This window comes from Ascaphus truei, chromosome 4 (assembly GCF_040206685.1).
Source record: "Ascaphus truei isolate aAscTru1 chromosome 4, aAscTru1.hap1, whole genome shotgun sequence".
NCBI classification, from domain to species: domain Eukaryota; kingdom Metazoa; phylum Chordata; class Amphibia; order Anura; family Ascaphidae; genus Ascaphus; species Ascaphus truei.
The window spans coordinates 121,988,097-122,014,017 of NC_134486.1; the positions used below are offsets into that span (position 1 = coordinate 121,988,097).

Sequence of the window (25,921 nt, forward strand, 5' to 3'; positions counted from 1 at the left end):
AAGCATATACTATCAATACAAATTGGAGCTTTGATAACAATCTTGACCTACGGTATTCTGATTCCATCAAATAACAAACCATCACTCGTGTGCAATCTTTCCTCCAACCAGCCTGCATTCATGTAAAATACCAATATTCAAGGATAACCAATGAAAATTTGACTCCATTTTATTTAATAAATTGAAGACTCCAGGAGTGCAAAACGTTATATCGACCCACGTTATATCATGCAGACAGCGTTAGGAAGAAACATACATAACACTAAATTAAAAGGTTGGACATTAGATTGTCTTCTAAGCCAGCAAAGAATTACAGCAGACGGTGTTTAAAAATAAGAAAAACTTTATTTTAAGTTTTTTGGTTCCACGTTCTGGCCTTGTTTGTTCAATATGACCGTTAGTTGAACGTAATACCTCATTGCAAATGAATGACTGAAATAAGTGTTTGGACATTGCTAACTAGTGTAACAGTATGTTTAAGGTTTTAAAAACTGCACTTCGGGACATCTGGAATGGAGCCAAGGCAGTAAGAACGCACTGCGCTCCGCTGGTCCGCCGGGGAACACAAAAGTAACCGGAGGAAAAAAATCTTGACAAACATAAAGGCAAACTCCCTCCACCAAACGGTACCGGATCATGTAAAAATTCCTCTCCAAGTCCCGAAACAACAACAGTGGCAGGACAAGGGAAAGAGAAGGAGAGAGGCATCCAAAATGGCCGACGGCCACGAGGCAGACCCAGAGGAATCAGACCAGAGCGAGGGGGTAGACAAACAGCAGCACTTAAGGTCAGACCATGACATTATTGCAAAAGCTGTAGCAGTGAGCTCCTTCCACAGCTGGAGCAAAACACTGGACAGGATTAGAAAGTCCATAGACGAATTAAAAAACGAGCTCACCAGAGTGGAAGAGGTAGAGACAAGAATCAGTAATGTAGAAGACGAATTATCTGAGACTCAACAGTCAGTAGAGGAACTGAGGGGATAAAAACAATATACTGGAGGAAAAACTAGACGACCTTGAAAACAGGTCCAGACGCAATAACATAAGTATCATTGGACTGCCAGAATCCGTAAAACAGAACCAATTGTCAGACGTCTGTGAAAAATGGCTACCAGAGCAATTAGGATTCACCACTAACCATGCAATAAAGGTGGAAAGAGTGCACAGAATGGGGGCCACGAGAACAGACCAAGAAATAAAACTCAAACCCATAATAACAAAAACCCTCAACTTCAATGACAAGACGAGGATCATTAAAGCCTCCAAGGAATCAGATCAACTGATTTATGACTCCAAGCGAATTATGATCTTTCAAGGTTATTCGATCCCAGTCTCACAAAAAAGGAGAGACTTCAGCAAAGTTTGCACCACTTTATTTAAACAAAAACAGAAATTTGCCCTGACCTACCCAGCAACCCTGAGAATATTTACAGACACGAGGATAAAGACTTTCACAGCCCATGAGCAGGCAGAGAAGTTCGTGCCAAGAATGTTATAAGCCAGAAGTGCAGACGAGGAACATCATGGAGCAAGCAGATAAGAAAACTAAAAAAAGAGAACTACGCAGAGCCTAGAGACCCAGATGTCCGATTCGCCTATTGGTAGCTGACCCAGTTCTCTTACCACATAATATATATGTGTCAATTGGAGTGCTAGTGGGTGTGGCTAAATGTAATTTTGAGGGTTCCTTAGAGCTTCCTGGGTATCTGTGTGTTTATTAACTTTGTCCAGCTGGTCTCAGCTGTTTTAGAGGTCAGTGGCCCCACCCTCCCAGGGTTTAAGGTCAAACCTCCCCACTTTCCAAGTGAGCAGGTCTTGCATGCAGCTGGTTGTGATAGATTAATGCGATCATTCTTCCTCTAGTTATGGAGGTAAATAAGAATTTTAATCAGTTAGTGTTAGGACTTGCTAATAGTCATGCTTTGATGTGGCTAGCAGGCTTATAACGCTTTGGCCAAAGGGTTTAACTAAATTACCCTTTTTCTTGTTTCAATCTTTTTTTTATTGTTTTCACAACACAGTAACATCACTTTAGACATTGATCTTCGCATCATCAGGTATATGTTCAATGTAATATTTGTAGAATTTTTAACATAATAAAAAGCATCGCTGTTCTAATACAGGGCATGTGCTATAGCAGCTTTGTGAACAAATCCTGTGGGGCATGCTTATAGTACCTATAAAATAGGTAGAGTTAAAGAAGGAAGAGGAGAACCTGAGAAGGGGGGGTGTTGGGGAGGGGGGGGGAGAAAGGGGAAGCAACCTAACTACCCGAAGCTAAGGTTTTTAGAAGGGATTCTCTAGATATCGTTTTGTGGGTTTGCCTGTACTTCGGTCATCTATGTATTGTCTTATTTCTTTCTCTGGTAGGTATTTTGCTCTAGGGACCAGGGTTCCCATATCTTGTCAAACTTGTCAAGGGAATGGTTTAATTGGGCTGATAGCTTTTCCATTAGTATAACATTATTAACTCTTATAATGACTGCACGTCTAGATGGAAGGTTTATATTTTTCCACGCGGCTGCTATAGAGCAACGAGCCGCTGTGAGTATAAAGGATATAAGGGAGGTTTCTCACTAAGAAGAGAGAAAAAACAGCGGGCACTGCAAGGGACAAAAGCTGGAGAGGCTGGACTGTGCTGAATGAAAAAACTTTATTTAGCCATAAGCAGACATGGATAAAAAAGGGAAAGATCCCCCTGGTATTCTCTAACGCGTTTCACCCACAAAGGGCTTTGTCAAAGAGTGGAGAATACTCGGACACATAACATTAAGTAGCAAACTGAACCGGAGGTGACGTCACCCCAACGTGTATGCGGAACTCCCCCAATCGCGATTGAGTTGATCCCACACACCCGGTGAGGCAACGGGAAAATCCAGACACAGTTATTAACCCATCTAGTACATAGATAATAAAATCAACAACAATACAAAGAATGATAATATATATATATATATATATATATATATATATATATATATGTATATATAACCATTGGGAGCATAACTAAAGGGAGAAAGGATGTATAAAGCACGCTCAACCATAAAGGGTATAATAAACAAAGGAGTATAAAAATAAAATATTTAAAACCAAGTAGAACAGGGAGAAAAACATTTACAACAAAACATTTTTTACAACAAAAAATATATTTTTGGAATGATTCATATTCTGGAAACCAACATTTGAGGAATATTTGAGACATATGTGAAAAATATTTAAATAAACAAGTGCATTTATGCTGAACATAGAGATTGCTCAATAATGTAATAATGAAGTTATACCTGTCTAAGCATAAACAGAAACAAAAGAGCAATATATCTAATATAGAATATGCAACATGTCTAATGCACAGCATATGGGCACCTCAATAATAGTACTTCAGTGCTTATTAAAAAGTAATAATGACAATTTTCACAAGCTTATTAGATGACTACAACCAACATTTATAATCAGAGGAACAGTCATTGTCCAAAGAAGGTAAGCAATAGTCAATCTATAAACACATTAATAATATGAATCTGAACCATGAACGTGACACAAAGGATACATGAATTCATGATGCATTGAATATAAAGTTTCTCAAGACCGAATCAACACAAAGGACCTGCTGCAAGAATTATGACTTCCATACAGTATGAACTATGCTAATGCAATAACTCATTTGAAAAAATCTACTAACTACAAGGAGGAGTAAGAAGCATCACAAGGATCCATCAAATGTTTACAATATATGAATACAAAGAGTAACTAATAAGCCTTTTTTGGTTATAACAACCGGAATAATAATATGACGGTTGTTAATAGTGACAATTGTAACCATTAGTAATGAGAGACACACACAATATCAAATACTACAATAGGATACACATCCTGCAAGATTTAAACCCAAGAGGTGTATCAAAGAAAATGTTTAATCTCCCAGTCAACATTAATACCATTTGGCATCAAAGTATCCATGGTTAAAATCCAGAACATTTCCTTTTGATTCAGTTCAATTCCACAGAAGGTGAGCAGATTTAGGGACGCTCCAAGAGACGAGGGCGCAGTGTCCAAAAGAAAAAAATACTTTTAGAACTTTCCAACAATGTCATTAATATTTCTGGTATACATGTGATGAGTGATTGAGTTATCACTGCTTAACAAAGGATTGAATTTTGCTCCATAAAAGAATTTTAAGTTGTTTGATACTATTATTGACTTACAAAGGTTTGTCAGAAAGCTAGTGTTAAAAAAATTCTTTAATAAAGATGATGATCCTCTAACTAGAGGGACTTTTCAGACTTCACCTGGGGTCGGTGATGTAGCTGATAGAGCATTGCTTAATCAGCCACCACCAACCCAAGAGGAGAGTCTTGGTGGATGTGAATTATCCACATTTCGTGACTTTTGTACCTTACAAGACATGAATAGCCTGTTGGATTTACAGGATTCTAATGAATATATTGACTGTGTCTCCTCCTTTCTACTAGGTTCTCGTGATTCAGGTTTAAAGAAATCCATCTTTTATCCCTCATACATTAAAGGCCCACATATAACTAATTTCGAAAAACTAGTTGAACGAGACCTACATTCACAAGCGCTGGGTCACGGCTTCTCCCCTAATCATAGCATAAATTTAACTAGTAAGGAGCTGGCAAGTCTCCTGAATTTAATGAACAATAAACAACTGGTTATAAAAAATGCTGATAAGGGGGGGGCAGTTGTGATCCAGAGCAGTGCTAATTACAAAAATGAGGCCTTGAGACAGCTAAAGGACATATCCTCCTATCTCCCACTTAAAACTGATCCCACAGACACTTTTTTGTCACAGATTAAGAACATTTTGGAGTTCGGTGTCATTCTACAGGTATTGAACGAGAAAGAAAGAAGCTTCTTGTATGTTACCGATCCAGTGACCCCCATCTTCCACCATCTCCCAAAGATCCATAAAACTCTAGTCGGCCCTCCTGGCCGACCTATTATATCGAGTATTGGATCTTTGGGAGATGGTTTATCCAGATATGTTGATATTTTTTTTTGCAGCCGTTGGTCCACAGACTTCCATCATATCTCACTGATCTATTTAATGCACTTTCTAACATCACGTGGACTTCTAATTATGTTTGGGTCACATTAGATGTCACCTCATTATATACTATCATTGATCACACACAAGGAATCACAGCTGTTCAATACTTTCTTAATCAATCACAATTATCACCAGCACAAATCACATTTATCACAGAGTCCATTTTATTTTTATTAACACATAATTATTTTTTATTTGATTTGCATTATTATTTACAGACACGTGGTACAGCAATGGGCACATCATTTGCACCTTCATACGCCAACTTATTTATGGGTTATTGGGAACTTTTGCACATTTTTGTCACACTAACCCTTATCGTAATAATATTATTTTCTATCGTAGATTTATTGATGATTTGATTATGATTTGGGAAGGTGATGTGGGGTCACTGTTGAAGTTTGTGGACCGATGATAGGAAGAATACCCGGGCGCTATCTCTATCCGTAGTAGGTCTATAAATGGCTATAAAGAAGAAAAAAAAGGCGTATAATACAGCCTTTCAGTAATCGTGATTGTCTTGTGATGTCCTCGTATGACTCGAAACCCCAACAGGATCTATCCAGGACCATTAATGGTAGTAGAACACAGGGAGAGATGGGGGAGCACAGTATGAGGGAAGGTAGTTTAAAAATGTATTTCCTTCCGCTAACTAATTGCTTCTAAGAGAAAAGCAAACAGCAAGGGGAGTCAATAGGTGGTATGTGGTAAAGAGTCCCTGGTTTCCGCGTCCGGATTGGGGGATACCACATCACCTCTGTCTCCTCTGTGATGGCTGCAGACTGTCTTGGTGACGTGGTATCCCCCAATCCGGACACGGAGATCAAGGACTCTTTACCACTTACCACCTATTGACTACCCTTGCTGTTTGCTTTTCTCTTAGAAGCAATTAGTTGTTTTTAGCCTTTACTTTCCATTGTATTCTATTGTTTTGTTTGTATTGCATTTTCTCCATTAAAGTATACACTTTCCATAGACCTCAGTGTCCCATAGTCTATATATACCCCCCCCCCCCCACACCAGTACACAGAAGGTTTCCACTACAGGATTCAGAAGCACCAAAAGAAACTTTTACAAGTGTGTACTCACACTGGCCCGTGTGAGTATTTGGTTTTATTTATCCTTCCGAATCCCCCCCTTCACCTAAATTACCAGGTGACCCTTAGATATATTTCCTGTTCTCATCTGCAATCCCTGATCAGAGGGATAACAAGACACCGCTACAGGAGAACACTCACATTAGGCCGTGTGAGTGAGATATTATTAGTATTAACAGTATTAACGTGTGATAACACATTATTCACAGTCTCCCCCTGCATTACAGTTAGTATTTACATGTGCATATCTAACTGCATTTTCATTTCTATGAGAGAAAAACCAATGTGAATGAGCCACATTATTTCATGTACGCTCATCACCCTAGAAGTTTACTTCATAGACTGAAGGCTCAATAGAGAAGTTTGTGGACCATCTTAACATCAATGATCTTAATTTACATTTTACTTTTTCTTATTACATCCAATGGATCGACTATCTGGATTTACAACTATATATTGATCCAAGTTGTCAAATATTTTTAGGAAACCTAACTCTAGGAATGCCTTTTTAAAAGCTGATAGTGGACACCCTGAGTCCCTACTTAGAGGCATTCCTAAAGCACAATTTTTGAGGCTCAAATGCATATGTTCTGATGCTGACGACTTTTTGGATCAATCTAAGATATTGGCTGTTAAATTTCGCCAGAGGGGATACAAGGAGACGGACATACAGGTGGCGTTTGATAATGCATGTCATACTTCCCGTACTGACCTCATGAAAAAGAAATAGAGATCAAAAGCTGATGTACCATTGTGTTTTATTACACAACACAGCCGACATTCCAATGCCATTCGCTCTATAGTCGCTAAGCATTGGAATGTTTTGAGACTTGATACTAAACTTAAATCATCTGTTATGGATTCACCTAAATTTGTATTTAAGAAAGCCAAAACACTATCGACTTTCGTATCACCAAGCTTATTCGTAACACCAGCAGTGACAACTAAAGGGTTTTCCCCACCCATAGGCTTTTTCATGTGGGTTCTGTAAGGTGTGTCCCTATGCAAAATCATGCATTCGAAGAAGGGTAGACAGAATCAAAATCAGAAGTTTTATTACATGTAACACCAATCATGTAATCTATATGTTATCTTGTGGATGTGGAAAAAATTATATTGGGAGAACTATACGCACATTGAAAATACGTATAATGGAACATATAAGAGCAATACAAAATAAAGATCTGAGTTCCCCAGCTGCTAGACATTTTCTTGAATGTCCATTGGGTAAATTAAATCTGCTCACCATCTGTGGAATTGAGAATGTTCCTCTTCCAGTTAGACGTGGTGATCGTCAAAACATTCTGAATCAAAAGGAAATGTTCTGGATTTTAACCATGGATACTTTGATGCCAAATGGTATTAATGTTGACTGGGAGATTAAACATTTTCTTTGATACACCTCTTGGGTTTAAATCTTGCAGGATGTGTATCCTATTGTAGTATTGACATTGTGTGTCTCTCATTACTAATGGTTACAATTGTCACTATTAACAATCGTCATATTATTATTCCGGTTGTTATAACCAAAAAAGGCTTATTAGTTACTCTTTGTATTCATATATTGTAAACATTTGAGTATCTTTTTTAGATGGATCCTTGTGATGCTTCTTACTCCTCCTTGTAGTTAGTAGATTTTTTCAAATGAGTTATTGCATTAGCATAGTTCATATGGAAGTCATAATTCTTGCAGCAGGTCCTTTGTGTTTTTTCAGTCTTAAGAAACTTTATATTCAATGCATCATGAATTCATGTATCCTTTGTGTCACGTTCATGGTTCAGATTCATATTATTAATGTGTTTATAGATTGACTATTGCTTACCTTCTTTGGACAATGACTGTTCCTCTGATTATAAATGTTGGTTGTAGTCATCTAATAAGCTTGTGAAAATTGTCATTATTACTTTTTAATAAGCACTCAAGTACTATTATTAAGGTGCACATATGCTGTGCATTAGACATGTTGCATATTCTATATTAGATATATTGCTCTTTTGTTTCTGTTTATGCTTAGACAGGTATAACTTCATTACTACATTATTGAGCAATCTCTATGTTCAGCATAAATGCACTTGTTTATTTAAATATTTTTCACATATGTCTCAAATATTCCTCAAATGTTGGTTTCCAGAAATTGAATCATTCCAAAAATATATTTCTTGTTGTAAAAAATGTTTTGTTGTAAATGTTTTTCTCCCTGTTCTACTTGGTTTTAAATATTTTATTTTTACACTCCTTAGTTTATTATACCCTTTTTGGTTGAGCGTGCTTTATACATCCTTTCTCCCTTTAGTTATGCTCCCAATGGTTATATATATTATCATTCTTTGTATTGTTGTTGATTTTATTTTCTATGTACTAGATGGGTTAATAACTGTGTCTGGGTGTTCCCGTTGCCTCACCTGGTGTGTGGGATCAACTCAATCGCGATTGGGGGAGTTCCGCATACACGTTGGGGTGACGTCACCTCCGGTTCAGTTTGCTACTTAATGTGATGTGTCCGAGTATTCTCCACTCTTTGACAAAGCCCTTCGTGGGTGAAACGCGTTAGAGAATACCAGGGGGATCTTTCCCTTTTTTATCCATGTCTGCTTATGGCTAAAAAACGTTTTTTTCATTCAGCGCAGTCCAGCCTCTCCAGCTTTTTTTGCCTCGCAGAGCCAGCTGTTTTTTCTCTCTTCTTAGTGAGAAACCTCCCTTGGATCTGCCGCACAGCTTTGAGCACGCACTCCAGATGTAGCTACGATTTTCAGAAAGTGGATTTTATCTTGTTCACTGATGGAATTACCCCAGGGGGATTGACCTCATATGCGGTTTTGTTTGAAGGGGTCCGGTGTTGGTCGAGAGATCCCCCGGTCATCCCTTTCTTATATACTGTACATCACATCGCTAGGTTGTTATCATGGATTTAGCAACCATTGATTCATTTCTTACCACTTGATTATATCATCCGGACATTTGGGCATTGCTATACTACATGTACTGTGAGATTCTCACTCTGCAGCACCCGTCAGTTGGGGTGATCGGTCGCCTCATTTCCCCTCCCCTATAAATTATATAAGTTTGCTTACTGGAGTTTGTAATTCCTCTATTGGTTTTGCTAGTAGGAATGTCAGCGGGTCTATAGGTATCCTCAGATCTGTGCTCTCGAATATCAGGCTTTGAATCATCGTCCAAAATTTCTGTATTCGCGGGCAATCCCACCAGATGTGAACAATGTCACCTCTCATACCACATCCTCTCCAGCAGAGATCTGGTGTTCCTGGGAAGATCTGGCTCAATCTACTCGGGGTTAAGTACCATTGAAATAACATTTTATATATATTTTCTTTCGTGACTGTACAAATTGATGTTTTAGATGCAGATTCCCAGATATCCCGCCAGTCGTCATTATCTATTTCTATATTTAGGTCTTCAGCCCATTTCCGCATGTAATTGTGGGGTTGGGACGTTGCGTGAGATGCTATCCCCGTGTATATTTCCGAGATTAAACCACCTCTATAGAGGCCTTCCACACAACTTTTCAAAGTTCGAAAGGGTATTAAATTTGGAATTCTGAGAGAACTTTTGGAGGAAGTGTCAGATCTGTAAATAGCTAAAGATTGGGAGGTTCTGCCTGTGGGGTTTTTGTTTTAGCTCCTGGTATGAGAGAATCTCTCCTTCTTTCATAAGATCTTTTGCTGCCAGCATGTCCATACTTCTGAGTTGTTCCACATATTTAGGGGAACACCCCAGTGGAAACCTAAGGTTATGGGCAATTGGAACCAGGCTGGAAGGGTGGGTGGAAAGGGAGCATCTTTTTTTGCTTTTGGACCAAATGTCCCATGTCATCTCATCGCACCAAGTTTAAATCTTCCCGTGGGGCTCTCCCCCTCCCCGGAGCTCCATAGTTCCGCCGCTAGAGGGGAAGGGCCCACATAGGCAGACTCGATCCCCAGCCAGCCACAAGTTGAAATGACCCTTTTCATTTTTATTTAGGTATTACACTGTGTATTTTTGTCATATTGGATGTAGCTTTGGTCTTGTTGTATACATTTAGCCACGGCCACTAGCACCAATTGACACTTATATATATATATATATATATATATATATATATATATATATATATATATATATATATATATATATATATAATGTGGTAATTTTTGGAGTTCCTTAGAGCTTGCTGGTATCTGTGTATTTATTAAGGAGGGAGACCTGAAGATGAACTGCATAAATGAATTAGTATGCTGGTATTCTGTATTAAACTATGCGTGTTTATCTATGTGCTCTCTTTTCTTGGACCTGAAACGAAGCAGTGTAAGCAGAGTAAGCTGAGACTACTAAAGCTTCTCCCTAACTGGTACAAGGAACACAAACTGACAAAGCACCGAGAATATGAACGATCCCCATGGGGAACAGTGACGAGAAAACAAGCCTACGACGAGAGGTAGACAGGTATACAAACACAAACACCATGGTTAAAACAACAGAAGGAGAGGCTACAACCTAAACAATACCTCATACACACTCTAAGCAGGATAAAGCAGGGGGGGGGAGAGAAAGCTCCAAAACATAGAAAAAAATAATTAAAGGCAACATGCTGGGTTCACTAGGCAAGAAGGAAAAAAAAAACAAGGACAGGGCATCTATAAGAGGGCTAAACTATGTTCACATACGCAAAAGAGAGATAAAAGTAAGAACAAAATATCCCCCAGGAGCGACGCGAACGAAAAGGTGAATATCCAAAGAGAAACACCTGATACACAGGGAGGTAGAGAATACTCCTCTGGAAAAAAAAGTGAAGTCCAAAAGAGATAAGAAAGGTAGAAGTTTATAGTTAAAAGTTAACGGCTTGGATCATGTTGACAAGCGGGTTTAATAGGGTAGAGTGAAACAAAGAGAAAGAGACAGAATTCCCAGAATTTAATAAATAACAAGAACCAGGAAAGGAATAAAGAACACACGCATAAAATGTATAGAACACACACACCTGCACAAAATGCATACACAAATAATAACATGGAATGTCAAAGGGCTCAATAACCCCATAAAACGCAGAAAAGTACTAAACTTCTTTAAAAAAAAAAAAAAAAATCGGATATAGCATTCCTGCAGGAAACGCACTTAAGATTCAAAGGAGAGTAGCAAATTACAAACAGACTGGGTGGGGAACAGCATCTTTTCCCCAGCCATAGGGAAAAAAGCAGGATATCCATCCTCAAATAAAAACCTTCCCCTAGAAGTAATTAACATGGATGGGGACAGTGAGGGCCGATTCGTAGCTGCTGAAATCCGGGTTGGAGGATCAGAATACCTTTTGGGTAATGTATATGGACCAAATCACCATAAAACAGTTCTTTCAAGAGATTACAAACAAGATACTAAAACATAAAAACAGAAATATTATACTGTGGGGAGATTGGAATGCAGTCCAGGACATGTTCCTAGATAGATCCAAGCTCCAAGAGCAACACGCTCAAAGATAACAACCAAACAAAAAACATAAAATTGGTCAAAGATGCAATAGGGGTAGTGGATGGCTGGAGGACACTTAATCCACTGGAGAAGGACTTCTCCTTCTACTCTAATGTACATAACTCCTTCTCGAGAATTTACACATTTCTCATAACTCCAAACCTACAAAGTAGCTAACATAGATATAGGTGGGATAATTATTTCCGACCATGCAATGGTGCATCTAGACCTAGACATGGGACAGGATAGATCAAGCCCGAACCCTTGGAGATTCCCGAACTACAAGAGCAATAGTGAAGAGTTTGTAAACTATCTAAAGGTAGCCTGGGAGATGTTCGAGAACACAAATAAGGACCATAGATCGAACTCCATACTCTTCTGGGAAACATTTAAAACGGCAATGAGAGGAAATGTTATGCATATATCTCTAGAAAAATGAAACAGGCAACCCACGAATTTTGTACAGCAAGTAAAGAACTCAGTACGGCATTTACAGAATTTAAAACAGATCCAACACCCGATAACAAAGTAGTATATAACCAGAAGAAAAAAAAAATCAACCTGCGAGGTATGGTTAGAGAAAAAATAACTGGGAAAAAGATCAGCGAGAGAGGTCAAATTCTTTAGATACAGGAAAAAGACGGGAAGGTTATTAGGTAATCTCATGAGAAATGTCAAAACAACCAAGCCCATAACTAGAATATATGACAAGTCAGAAATAACCACCAATTAAAAAATAAATAAATGAAGTGTTCAAAAGTTATTACAGTGAACTATACAGTATAAAGTAGGAAACGTAGACACAATAGCAAGGGACACTTTAAAAAAAAAAACCTGCAGATGCCTAGAATCAGCCACGGAGATATGGATAGACTGAAGTCCCCAATTACTCAAAAAGAGATAGACAATAACTCACAAATTTAAAAGCCCCAGGCCCAGATGGGCTTTCAGGGGAGTACTACAAAATTTTGAAAGAGGAGCTGACTAAACCCCTACAACAAGTGTATCATACGGCATTAGAGGAGGCGACGTTTATGCAAACAAGCGACATGGCCCATATTATGGTAATACACAAGCAGGGGAAAGATCCTCTAAGGACTGCATCTTACAGACAAATCTCCCTTATAAATCAGGACACAAAAATGGTTACCAAAATTACGGCGGACAGACTAGCAAACATTCTCCCGTCCATGATACACCCGGACCAGTCGGGTTTTGTTAAGGGTCGGTTCAGCAGTTAAAAATATCCGAAAAGTACTAGCCGCCATAGAATGGGTCTGGATACATAAAATAAGAGACACAGCCCTAGTAGCCATTGATACCGAAAAGGCATTTGACAACATTTTGTGGAACCATGTGTTCTTTGTTTTAGAAAAACTTGGATTGAGCAGAAACTTCAATAACATTATAAAAGCTAAGTACAATAAACCAAAGGCCAGAATAATAGCAGCAGGACACCTCTCGGACCCATTCCGGTTACATAGAGGGACGCGCCAGGGATGCCCGCTATCGCCCAACCTCGCAATAGAACCCCTAGCAATATATGAGGCAAATGAAGGAATTTAAAGGTATTATGATGAATAAAACAGAATTAAAACTATCACTGTTCGCAGATGATATATTAATGTTCCTGACCAATCCTAATGAATCAATTAACATATACTGTAACAAATAGAAATCTTTGGGTCTTTTGCCGGATTCAAAATTAACATATCTAAGATGGAAATTATATATATTAAAGAACCTCCCAACCCAAAAGAGCCAATTATCTTCCCAGTAAAAATCACAAAAAAAAAAAAACATAAGATATCTAGGTATAATGCTGGAAGATGATCTTTCCAGATTGTACGACAATAATGTTAAGCCAATAATTTAAAAAATAGTGGAAGAATGAAAGAACTGGACGACCCTACCACTGTCACTCTTCGGTAGAGCAAATGTGATCAAAATGATTTCATTTGCCCGACTTCTATACCCTATGCAAACCCTCCCCTTGCTACTGAAACACGCAGACGTAAACGAAATGCGTAGAGCAATGACAAAATTCCTGTGGGATCTAAAAGAAGTAGAACATCTTTAAAAAAAAAAACTGCAGCTACCAAGAGAAATGGGAGACATTAATTTACCAAACATTAGGAACTATAATATAGCCTGCGTAATGAGACCCGTAGGGGACTGGATTCTAGACACTAACCACTACTCCACCCTAGAACTAATCAACAAAGGGTGGAGTGATATCCCATTAATTCAAAGAAACAACATTCTATTCAAAGACACTATAGTAACGTGGAAAACTGTTAGGAAAACTGAAAAACTATCGTCTACTACCACAAGATATATACTAATCCAAGGCAATTTAAACTTCACACCTGGGTCCACCCAATCTTCATTCCAAGCATGTAAAGAGAAAGGCATCACACGTCTAGATCACCTGATCAATAAAGATAAACAGGAATTGATGAAAGTCCAAGAATTTGCCGAAACATGGGACATGCCCTAAAATCTGATACATGCCTTTTCACATACAAAGTTAATTAGTTACTGCAAAAAGTTGGCAAAACATCCATACTCCTAAATAACAAATTTGATAACTATTTTAGCTTAAATTAACAACAAAAAAGCACACTATCAGAACTTTATAATATTATAAGAGACCAAGATATGGAAACCACACACGCTAATGCATTTAGGGCCTGGAAAAAGGATTTTCCGGAGATACAAAGTATTGACCAACTGATAAAAAGCAATCAGAGAATACACACGATTATACCATCAGAGACATGGAGGGATGCCGTTCAAAATAACACCACATATCGCATTCACAAGACAGATAAAAACAAGGTCAGAAAGGTACCCAAATCTGATCTCAAACATTGCCTGTGAATACATTTCCAGATATTGGGATCAAGTACTAGGATACATAAAAGCAAAACTAAAGATATCTTGGGCTAAAGACCCAATTCCTATGGTCTTTGCGAACATAGAGAATTGGACACATGGAAAACAAATTAGCAAAACAGTGACAAGACCCACAGAAATTATACTCTTAGCTGCCAGAAAGACTATTATGCTAAAACGGATACTGCCACTCCAACCCTCGATGGAGAACATACACAGCGTACTGTACAAACTAATGACGATAGACAGACTGATGACGTGTTTGGACAGGAACAGAACGATGGAGGACTTTCACCAAAGGTGGGACTGGTTCCTAGATGGAACAAATATGTGGACGGAAGACGGTATAGAACTTGAGGCTTAGAAACAAAGATAGGGGAAATAACCAAATAACCCGTTACTACCCGAAAGCCTTGGGACAACATGGAGAGGGGATTTCCAGATTTGACAAAATGTATTAAAAGGCATGTCAGATACACAACAGTGAACACCATAGTACTATACCTGGGAAGACGTCTGAAACGTCTGAAATAAAAAACAAGAAAAGGACCAACACGACCAGTTGAGTTTATAGTCAATATAGATTAGTTTAAACTAGAGTATCACCGACAGCTTTGTTGAGAGCACAACAATGATACCAGGCTATACACGGCGGAAGAAAATGGTGGAAAATTGAAAATGTAATAAGGGGAAGACACAGCTCTACTTTCTATAAAATTGGTAAATAAAAGGCACCCGTTTTCACCCAGTAATGGGTGGGAATTGTAGCAAAGGACATTCCTACTAGATACTGTTATGTATTACTAGTGGTTACAATGAGTCAAGCAATTGAAAACATTGAGGTAATGCTCTCTTGGTCTCATTTGAGTAAGGATTATGCAATATCTCTGCTCTAAAGAACGGAAAGCTTTTTAAACGAAGCTCCTTTATTCTTGAAAATATCGCACATAAGAAGAGAACAGTGGTTTGGAAAAGAAAAGGTTAGAATTCAGTATCATCGGCACTTCAAAGACTGGGGGAGATGAATCAACATAAAGAAAGTGTGAATAGAAGTTTCTCTCTGTGCATTGCTCTGTTCTATGTTTGTGTTAAATGTAAGAATGGGTTTCCTACATGAGACACAAACTGTCACCTCAGACCTGGCGTTTTGTTTTTTTTTAAACGCAAGATAAAAAGTGAGGCACGCAGAGTTTGATACATCTCAGTATTATCCGTGCGTCATGTAACTATTGTAATAGAATTTATAATGTTCTGCCTCTAAGTTTTCTTAATGCTGTTCTAGGGTCCAAAAATTCACCAGATCAAACGAAGGTGGATTACATTGACTAAATCTCTCCAAAATGTAAAGAATTTGACTAACAAATGTCTGACGTAAGACGAGGACACCATCATTCATAATCAGTCATCAAGACCCAACTTTGGTAACCAACAACAATTGATAAGATGACTGCTAAGTAACAAGCAACACATAGGGTTGCCAGGTGTCCGGTTTTCACCCGGACAGGCTGGTAATTCCGATGCCTGTCCGGTATAAAATTGGAGATTGTCCGGGATTACCATTGTTGCGGAGGCAGCGGCAGCGCGAGGGCGGACATGGTCAGTGGCGAGGGCGGCGACAAGTGCCAGTGGCTAGTGCTGAGAGGGCGGGCGGAGGCAGTGAGACGGGACGGTGGCCGGGCAGAGCAAGGAGCACGGTCCCTGCTTGGAGAAGAGGATAGCCAACCAGAGGACAGCGGGGGCAGAGCCCACACCCCGGCAGACATATTCCAGTGTTGTCTGCGTCCTGCCAGGAGATAAGGTAAGGACACAATACAATGTGGGGGGTATATTATATGTATTGGGGGAGGTGGGGTATATTTTATATATATTGGGGAGGTGAGGGTATATTTTATATGTATTGGGGAGGTGGGGGTATATTTTATATGTATTGGGGGAGGTGGGGGTATATTTTATATATATTGGGGAGGTGGGGGGTATATTTTTTCGGGGGAGATGGGGGCATATTTTATATGTATTGGGGAGGAGGGGGTATATTTTATATGTATTGGGGAGGAGGGGGTATATTTTATATGTATTGGGGAGGTGGGGGTATATTTTATAATTTTGGGGGAGGCGGGATTATATTTTATATTTTTTCGGGGGAGATGGGGGTATATTTTATATGTATTGGGAGAGGTGGGGTATATTTTATATGTATTGGGGAGGAGGGGGTATATTTTATATGTATTGGGGGAGGAGGGGGGTATATTTTCTATGTGTTGGGGAGGTAGGGTATATTTTATATGTATTGAAGAGGTGGTGTATATTTTATATGTATTGGTGTGGTGGGGGTATATTTAATATATATATAGGTGTGGTGGGGGTATATTTTATATGTATTGGGGAGGTGGGGCTATATTTTATATGTATTTGGGGGGCGTGGGGGTATGTTTTATATGTATTCGCGGGCGTGGGGGTATTTTTTCTATTTATTGGGGGGGGGGGGGTTGCAACTTTTACCATTGTGTCCAGTATTTTTGGACAAGCCACCTGGCAACCCTAGCAACACACTAATTACTAACATACCGCTTTGCTCTTCATCAAGGAATTTGTTACAAAGATTGGGGGAACAAGTGGAAATGATTATAAATTATGTTGCCATTCACAGTAATTATGATGAGCAATTTCAATAGGGTCTTCTTTGCGCATTTAATAGTGACATTATTTCATCCATAGCAAAACACTGGGAGCAACTCTGTACAAATAAGTTTCAGGCACATGTCCTTGCCTAATAGAGCTTACAATCTATTTTTTATTTAGGGTTCCTGAGGTTTAGGGAGATAAAGTGACATGCTTAAAAGGCAGCGACATAGACCATTCCTTCTCCCAAAGTTATATTAACAAGTTAGTGTTTGTTCCTGGATTGTCGTACTATGTTAAGCACAATGGCCCCTATTCCTTGTGGCTGCTTCTCCATTCCAAGGAAGCCTCCTAACTTCATTCATGTGTATGCATTTCAAAGGTTTATCCAACATGGAGAAGAGACTTCACATTCAAAGCAAAAGGGGGGGGGGGGGGGAGTAACAAAGTAACACTGTCAGCAAAATAAATATATCCAAAAATGTATTTAAAGCATAAAAATACCAAATCAGAACCTGCTGGTCATGCAAATTAACACAAGAAAAGTAAAAATTTAATAATTATATTAATAAAATAAACTGTGGGGGGGGGGGGGTGGAAAGCCTTCCATGTTTTTTTCTGATTATAATTACTGATTACCAAATATATGTATAGTACAAGGAAATATAATGGCTGTAGAAGGGCATAACTTTTACTTACAATGTAATATCTATTGGGTATATAATAACATTATTATACAGATGCAGCCACGCGTATTAGAACACTTGTACCTGGGAAATACTGGGAAATTCTGGGGCAGTATCACAGTAAATGCCTCAACATTTCTGTGAGATTCTTAATGGCCCATCGGATTAACACAGCAGGGGTCCCTGCAGTCCCATTCAGTTTGAATGGCCTGCAGGGACCCCCGCTATGTTAATCCAATGGGCCATTAAGAATCTCACAGAAATGTTGAGGCATTTACTGTGATACTGCCCCAGAATTTCCAAGGCAAGAGTTCTAATACTCGTGGCTGCATCTGTATGTTGTAATAGTATTTTTTAAATAGATTATATAGATTTTTTTTGTCATAGAGTTTTATGTACAAAGCACTGTGCACAGAATGTTGCTGAATTTTGCACAAGGTCACAAGGAGCAGGCACTGGGAGAGAAAGCGGCTCGCAGAAGGTCACACGGAGCAGCCAATGAGATTAGAACAGGTTTCACCTGCGGCAAACGAGGTAACATTGCCACTGAGCTACTGTACTCCCTACTATACTTCCTACCCTCTGAGCTGCTGCAGGCGACTTAACGGAGGGACCTGTGAGGTTTCCAAATCTCAACACACTCATTTCCCCAATAAAGAAGACTCATGCTGGTCTACTACAAAAGATCACAACCTGAAACAAATCAATACATTTTATTTAAAAAAAAAAAAAAAAAAACTATGGAAAGTCCGTGACTGGGTGATCTACTTCTGCAAGTCAAGACAATTAAACTGAAATAAACCCAGCGCACAGGATGGCTGGCTTAACTGAAAGAAAAGCATATTTATTTATTGTTTTGTCTTGATACCATCCACAGACCCTTATGAGACAACAAAAGCTAAAAATTAAATTGGACTGATTTCCATAGAGAAAGTCTCGCATCAAAGGAGTTGACAGACTCTTACGCCAGCAAAAGTGTAAAACAAACCGAGTAGGATGCTATTCTGAATAAACAACCTTTCCGTTTTCTCACAGCAGCATCAGGAGTGGCTCCAACATTTGTTTTTTTATTGGCTCCATTTTCCATTGAAACACCTACTTAGAAAGAAAGTCTCGTATAATTCTTAAATAAATATTGTGTCGCCGTTGGGCTGTGCTGTTTCTCGAGTAAGCCGTTTCTAATTCTTACACACACTCGACCTTATCTAATCAAACATTGTGCCAATATTTATCAGTGTTCGCTCCACCCTTCCTTACGTACACAGGCCAAGCTAAAGTCATCACACACCAAGAATTCCCCTCTTACCTGGGTGGAGGACACTATTGTTTAAAAAAATAAATAAGCGCACACGCTAAACTTTATTCTATATGAAAACTGTATTATAAAAAGGTTAAAAGGTACAGAAGTACTAACTAAGCAGCTGATTTTATTTTTCTGTGCAAGTTGCCTCTATACGTTTCCATTATGGTCATTCATTGTGAAATAATCCCGTGATTTTATTTTGCTTTTATGTAAAAATGCAGATATTAAATAATTTTTCATAGATATTTAAGTACAGTATGACCACCATTGTGAATTGTGTGTTATTTTATAACAGTCCTTACATATGAGTCCTCATTGGCACCTTTAAAAAGATGTAGTGGCACTTGTTGCCATACTATTACACTTTTGACACGAAGGGTAAAAATTAATCTACGTGCGCAAACTTTTTTTTTTTAAGTTTTTACCTGTTTGGATATAAAATTATCTTGATTTTTTTCAAAATAGGGACTTGCCACGATCTAAGAGAAATACCACAGGCTCCTTTAATAAGCCCCATCTTGAACAAATAGGCCATTCTCCATAACCTCCATGTACAGTAGTGGAAAAGTCTGCTACAAAATTCCTAAGAAAAGAGACTGTGTTGATAGCTTATCGCTGCTGGGGCCCTATTTGAAGTGCTACGAAGATCTTTCTTCCATGTAGACGAGTTCCAATGATTGTGACCAATCTTCTCCAGCACAAGTGCGACAGATTTACAGCATGTTGAATAGGGGCCATGAAGGGAATGTGAGCCACATGGTCCACATCTCGACACTTAGATTGTAAGCTCTTCAGGGCAGGGACTCCTTTTCCCAGTGTTACTTTTAGGTCTTAAAGCGCTTGTTCCCTTGAGGTGTTATATTATGTCACGTGTATTACTGCTGTGAAGCGCTATGTACATAGATGGCGCTATAAAGATATACATACATGTCAACTTTAATGCCATCTACAGCATGTCTATTTTTACAGTCATACAAAATCAAACCTAGCCAGCAGTTGTTGCCCAGACAATATGTTTGAATCATACGATATAAAAGTACAGTACACAGTAAACGGAGCCTTGTGTTTTATTAATTTGTTTCAGGGACAATAGGAATGGGTTTTTTACTGCATCGATGCACAAAGTACATTTACGGTATGAAATGATGCAACAGACGGTTCAACATTTACTTACAAGGTTGTGGTTAGAACGGTATTCAGGATGTAAATATTACCAAGAAGAGCAATAAATGGTTCAGAATTTACTTCCCAATGTGTCTTAGGCTATTTATCATGATGTAAAAATACATTAGCATAAGTAGATTGTACTACAAGCGAGTGAGCATTGCTACATCTAAGTATCCATCAATAGTGGCATCACCTTATCCTCACAGGCGGGGATACCAGCACAGCCTGTAACTCGGGAAGTGGGGGGTCCCCGGACCTGAAATTAATGCGCTTCAGCTCCGGAAACCCCCTGCTACAATACTGTGTTATTAAAATAAAATAAAAGTTGTGCGATCGCCTGGTGGAGATACGCAGGGAGAGTGACTGATTCAGTCTCACTCAGTGCGAGTCTCTTACAGACAGGTGCAGCCTGGTAGGATTCACACAGCGTGAGTCCCATTCAAATGAAGTGACACACGTTGTATTAAACCGATGGGCCATTACAGACTGCTATGGACTGGGCCGCTGTGTGTTGCCGAGTGCTCTAGAATTTCCTTTGTGTTATTGTAAAAATAAAAAAAAATAAAAAAACCATACAGCATTATAAACTGGGGCTGTTTTTGCCTTCCTTCATTGTAGGCATTATTAAACAAAATACCAATTAAAAAAGAAAAAATATTTAACTTCTCCATCACATCTACTAATCACCAAAGGTTAATGCACTGACTGGGTACATACTGCTACACAGATCATATAGCCACTCTGGGTTTTGACATCTGACACACAGTGTAAAAGGGATTAAGGGTCATATTTACTAAGAAGCCTTCTGCCATAAAGCACCATTTGTCACTAGTAGACACGGTCTTACAGTACTGACGGGAGCCTTCACGCAGAAGACTGCTTAGTAAATGGGTCCTATATCTTCTCTGCCTACTAACCAAGGGTTTAGTTCAGTGGAGATTTGACAATGGTACACTTGACACTTGGTACAAATTAGAGAATGTGATCCCTGTCTCCTCTGCAACCAGCGGTACCCTGATTGCTATGAAATAATAAATCACTGACAAAAATATCGATCCACTATTCCAGCCTGGGTACATAGTGGTAGAGATTAGATTTATATCTAATCCCTGAACAGTAAGAATTCCCCACTGGTCTGCTCTGCCCCACCACCGACATCCTATCCATCCTGCTGCAAAATGGCAGCAAGGGACGGGTCACATGACCCTCTGCAGAACTTGCACAGGCGGAAGTTATGCTACGCAGCCAGTCTTTTTATGCGTTTCAAGTTGAGGCCAAACGATTGGAAGTATTTGAGATTATTTTGAAAGTTTTAAAGTGTTAATTTTCAACTGGAATGGAAGGGGGAAGGGGCGGAAGAGATCTTGTTTTCTCCTTACCAGGACATTATAAATCAGATGTATTTACCGCCCCACTTCAGCAAATGCCCCTACTAAACACAGTGAGAAACTGTTAACTTACAGTTAATAACGCAATAATATGCACTCAGGTGAACAGAAGCCAATCTTTAGTTACCTATTTATTAACAGTTTCTCGCCATACTGAATGGGGAGACAGGAAAAGAGGAGAGCACTGTATTTAACAAAAAGCAAATAACAGAATTAAACCAACTTCCAAATCGTAGTTTACCATACATTGTTTATAAACGTTCTCAAGACATCTTAAAGCAGGGATCCTGCCATTCTTACCGACCCCCCTCCACCCCCACCCCACCCCACCCCCTTTTCAGAATTGTAACCAGGTGATCCAGAAAAGCTGATTTATTAAAGTGAACAAAATAAGGTGCAAACAAATAAAATTGATATCTTGTGAACAAACTCAGATGCTGCCTAAACAACAGCGGTATCCCAAACCGCAAAAGACACTAAACTAAAGAAACTGGTGTTCGTGGCGCAAACAAGAATGTAAATATAACAGTGCAATATAACCGTGCAATAAACCAAGTGAATACAAATAAACACTGATGTCACTTACACTGCTACTCCATGGAACAGGGTCCTCCGTAGTGGTTCCTCCTTGAAAAACCTCATGTAGAAAAGAAAGCACAGGTGCATGCAAAATTACGCATTAACATTTTACTTTCATTGACAAACAACACAGGGGGGGAAGGGACAACTCACACTTTCCCCGCTTGTCAAAAGCAGAGAGTGACTTTGGGCGCACTCCAACCCTACTCCAGACTCAGCTCCTTGCTGTGTGCGTGTCTGTGTGCACTCAGAAAAGCTGAGCCTGTGCTTTCATCTCTAGGGACCGGCACCGGTTCCCCGTTCTAGTTACCAGCGTTACTTCCTGTTTTTTTAAAAGGGTATTTAAATGGATGTCCAATAGGAAACCGCAACCGATGACGCTATGGTTTTATATTGGCACGAGATGCTGCGTCCATTTTGTTTCCCCTTGAGGGAGATTTAAAACTGGTAACTTCACCCGTATCACAGGAACCGTTGGCTCCCAAGAGTTAAAAATAGAGTGGCTTAGGTCTGGAGGGAGCTGAAAGGGGTTAAAAAAAAAACAAGAAGGAAGGATTGTGGATCTAAAATATTAGATTTGACAGAATTTTTGAAAGACATTAATCTATAACATTCAATACACTAAACATATCACTTGCGTTAGTAGCTTGTTCCTAACTGTGCAACTTGCAATTAAATATTGCACTTTTACGTTACTTTAAAACTACTGAATTAGTACAGAAAATAAGTACAATAACTGTGCATTTTTCCTGGTTTCAATAAAGGAATTCATGCTAATTAAGCGGCTTTTAAAAATCAGCAGTGCTAACTTTTTGGAACCCTTGGAAAAATACATTATTAATGCTCTATTTCTACTTAATGTGCTTTAAGGTTTCTGCTTAATGTATTCAGAATAGCCGCGTTACACAACAGAAAACCAAGGCAACAAGGTTTGGATTTTCTGCAGAGTTTAGAATGTGTATAATATCCTACACATCAAGCTAAAGTTACTGCACCCACAGGTGCGATCCCGCACGTTAAAAAGCAATGTAACCCCGTTCCCTTCTCATGCGTGGTTGATTCAACACAATGGCAGCTTCTCCTGCTGGTGAGTACAAAAGCTTGTAACAGTCTTTCATATCTATCTAAAACAAAGCAAGTGTTTACAATGTTGGTTTAGTGTCATACAAGTGACTAAACACACTCCCCTTTGCTCTGGAAGGTTTAAGGCTGGGTCCCTGCTGCCTGGGACAAAAACCGCCCCTCAATGGGGCCGGGCCCACTACCTACCTAGGAGATTTTTCTGAAGACAGGAAAACTGTGTTCAGGACTTGCAACGGAGCGCTGGCGGTTCAGCCAATGAGGGCGAACCTGTCGGGTGACGTCATGATTGTGCCACCTGCCACGCCCCCATCATCTCCGTCTTTCCCCCTGCAGTTCTGCACAAACCAGGTAACAGAGCTGCACGCGCCGCCAGCCTGGCAGGCACGCCCGTACCGCCAACACCGGGGCCGTAGCCTATAGACGTAATCCAAGGCGGTGTAATTTTTGTTATATATAGGGTTGAAGCAGGCGGTCTCCGGAGCTGAATCCCGTTAATTTCCGCCCCCGGAGAAAATACTTATCTGCGTATTGGGTTCCGGGAGCCACTCTACTTGGCTACCAGGGTTCACAATATGTCCGCTCTTCAGATAATTCCCGGCCTGCTGGACAATAGGAAGCTGTGACATCATCGGTGCAGCTTCCTATTGGCCGGTGACGTGGGAGCTTCAAACTTGAAAGGTTTGCTTGCTGAGCCGGAGCAGCTACCGGCACCTACTTAGGAGGCAAGTATCTCCGGAGGTAGGGGTCCCCGAAGTTGAAACTAACGGGGTTCAGCTCCGGAGACCCCTGCTTCAATTCTAGATTTAAAATCTTAATTTGATGGCTCTATTAAGTTCTATTCAATGGGACTTGGATGTTCCCAAGTACTTGGAAGAGACCATCATATTCTATTGAACAAGGACCATAATAAAGATTCCTTCCCGCCCTGTCAAAACATTAGTTTAAACACGAAACGGACGTCAGATGGTGCTTCAGCCAAATCCCTGGTCTTACCTTCAAGGTGTAAAGTATCGTGGACGGTTTTGGATTTTTTTTTTCATGGCACATGGAGGTTGGTGAATATATGTATTTGAATTTTTTGTATATTGCTACAGTTTTTATTATTGTATGAATAAAGTGAATATTTTTTGGACAGCTGGTCCATCCCTCCTCTTTTTTTTTTTCCTTGTACTACATTATGGATTTATCTGATGATTGATGCACAGGAGAGAGGGATTTCCCTTAAACATTTAGAAATTAATTATTTCTTATATAGTATGTGCAGTTCTTGGTGCCCCAAATTAAATGTTCTGGTTCTTAGCAACCATAAAGATTATATTGATTATTCTACTGTTTATATGACATGTGCAACACCCGTTCCCTACCCTAAGGGAAACTGCAGGAGTTATGCACTACGATGTTACCTGTTGGCTTACCGGGAGCTAAGCCTCCACTAGTGGGGAGCCTGGGGTGAATGGGTGCAGCGCCTCCACCTGTGAGAACCCCAACGTTGGCGGGATATCTCTTTACGGGAACCGGTATACCTATACTGTATACCACAGAAATCACTCACACAGATTATGTCTTTACTGTGATCCCACAGTATAGCAAGGAGAACAATATGCAACACAGCAATATGATAACAATACAATAACAGTGCAATAATAAGGGTGCTTGTTTCCCCCCAATACTTAGGGTACCCTGGGCACCAGTAACCCTGTGTCCATCAGAGCCTCCCTTGTCCCAAGTTTATAAGTGAGGTCATCGCTACCCTTCCAGGTAGCGGCCTAACCAGGAGATGCCTCCAAGATGAGGGTGGTCAGGTCCCACGCCGCGGGGTCTCCGACACCAATCCCCTCTCACCTCATGTCCAGGCCGCAACGCGATGCTCTATCCAGCCGGAGTAACTCACGCACAGTCTAGTGCTGCTCCGCTGAGGTATCTTACTACTGGGTAATCCCTATGTTGTGGGTGATCCCTCACACACATCTACTGTGAAGGGGCCTACCTGGGGCCTAGGGGGTAAAGTCTGGCCTAGTCCAGTAAGCTGACTGCTCCCTGGACACTACATCCTCCTTCCACGGCTCCCTCTCGACAGCCTCGCTACCTCCAGTCCCGCAGAGACTTTGCTGATCTGCCGGCCCTCCCCTTCCGGCAGCACCAACCACAGCATGGCCACCATGCTACACAGTCCCTGGTACACACGCGGCGTCAACCGCAAGATGGCCACCGCAACTTCCCCCTATCCTCCCGAGCCACGGAACCGGCTCCCTACTGAGGTAAGGGAAGTGCCCTGCTACACATGCAAGCCAGGAAATGGCATGGATTGCCCTTCTATAGAATTAAGATTATTTTGCAGATACCTTTCAGAAGGAAATGTATCAACAAAACCCTTTTTACTGGCCAGACCAAATTTGTGGATTGGAAAAACTTTAAGGAGCTTCCTCAAGTTAGATATACTAAGCAAATATTGAATGTTAACAAAAGATGAAGATATTAAGGCCTAATTATCAATCTGTCTTATTTAGCTTTGCCATTCAGCACATAACCAATTACACATTTTTGTGCAGCAGTATCAAATATAGCAAACT

General features: G+C 39.9%; 1 protein-coding gene and 1 long non-coding RNA gene across 6 annotated transcripts in view; one reads left to right on the forward strand and one right to left on the reverse strand.

The window, feature by feature from the left end:
* The window catches only part of STXBP5 (syntaxin binding protein 5), a 485,695-nt gene that overhangs the window by 377,641 nt on the left and 82,133 nt on the right, over positions 1-25,921 (reverse strand). The window lies entirely within an intron of this gene.
* The window catches only part of LOC142493066 (uncharacterized), a 54,781-nt gene continuing 45,054 nt past the window's right edge, over positions 16,195-25,921 (forward strand). The window contains exon 1 of the long non-coding RNA XR_012800969.1: positions 16,195-16,324. This is a non-coding gene — a long non-coding RNA (uncharacterized LOC142493066). The remainder of the gene's footprint in view (positions 16,325-25,921) is intronic.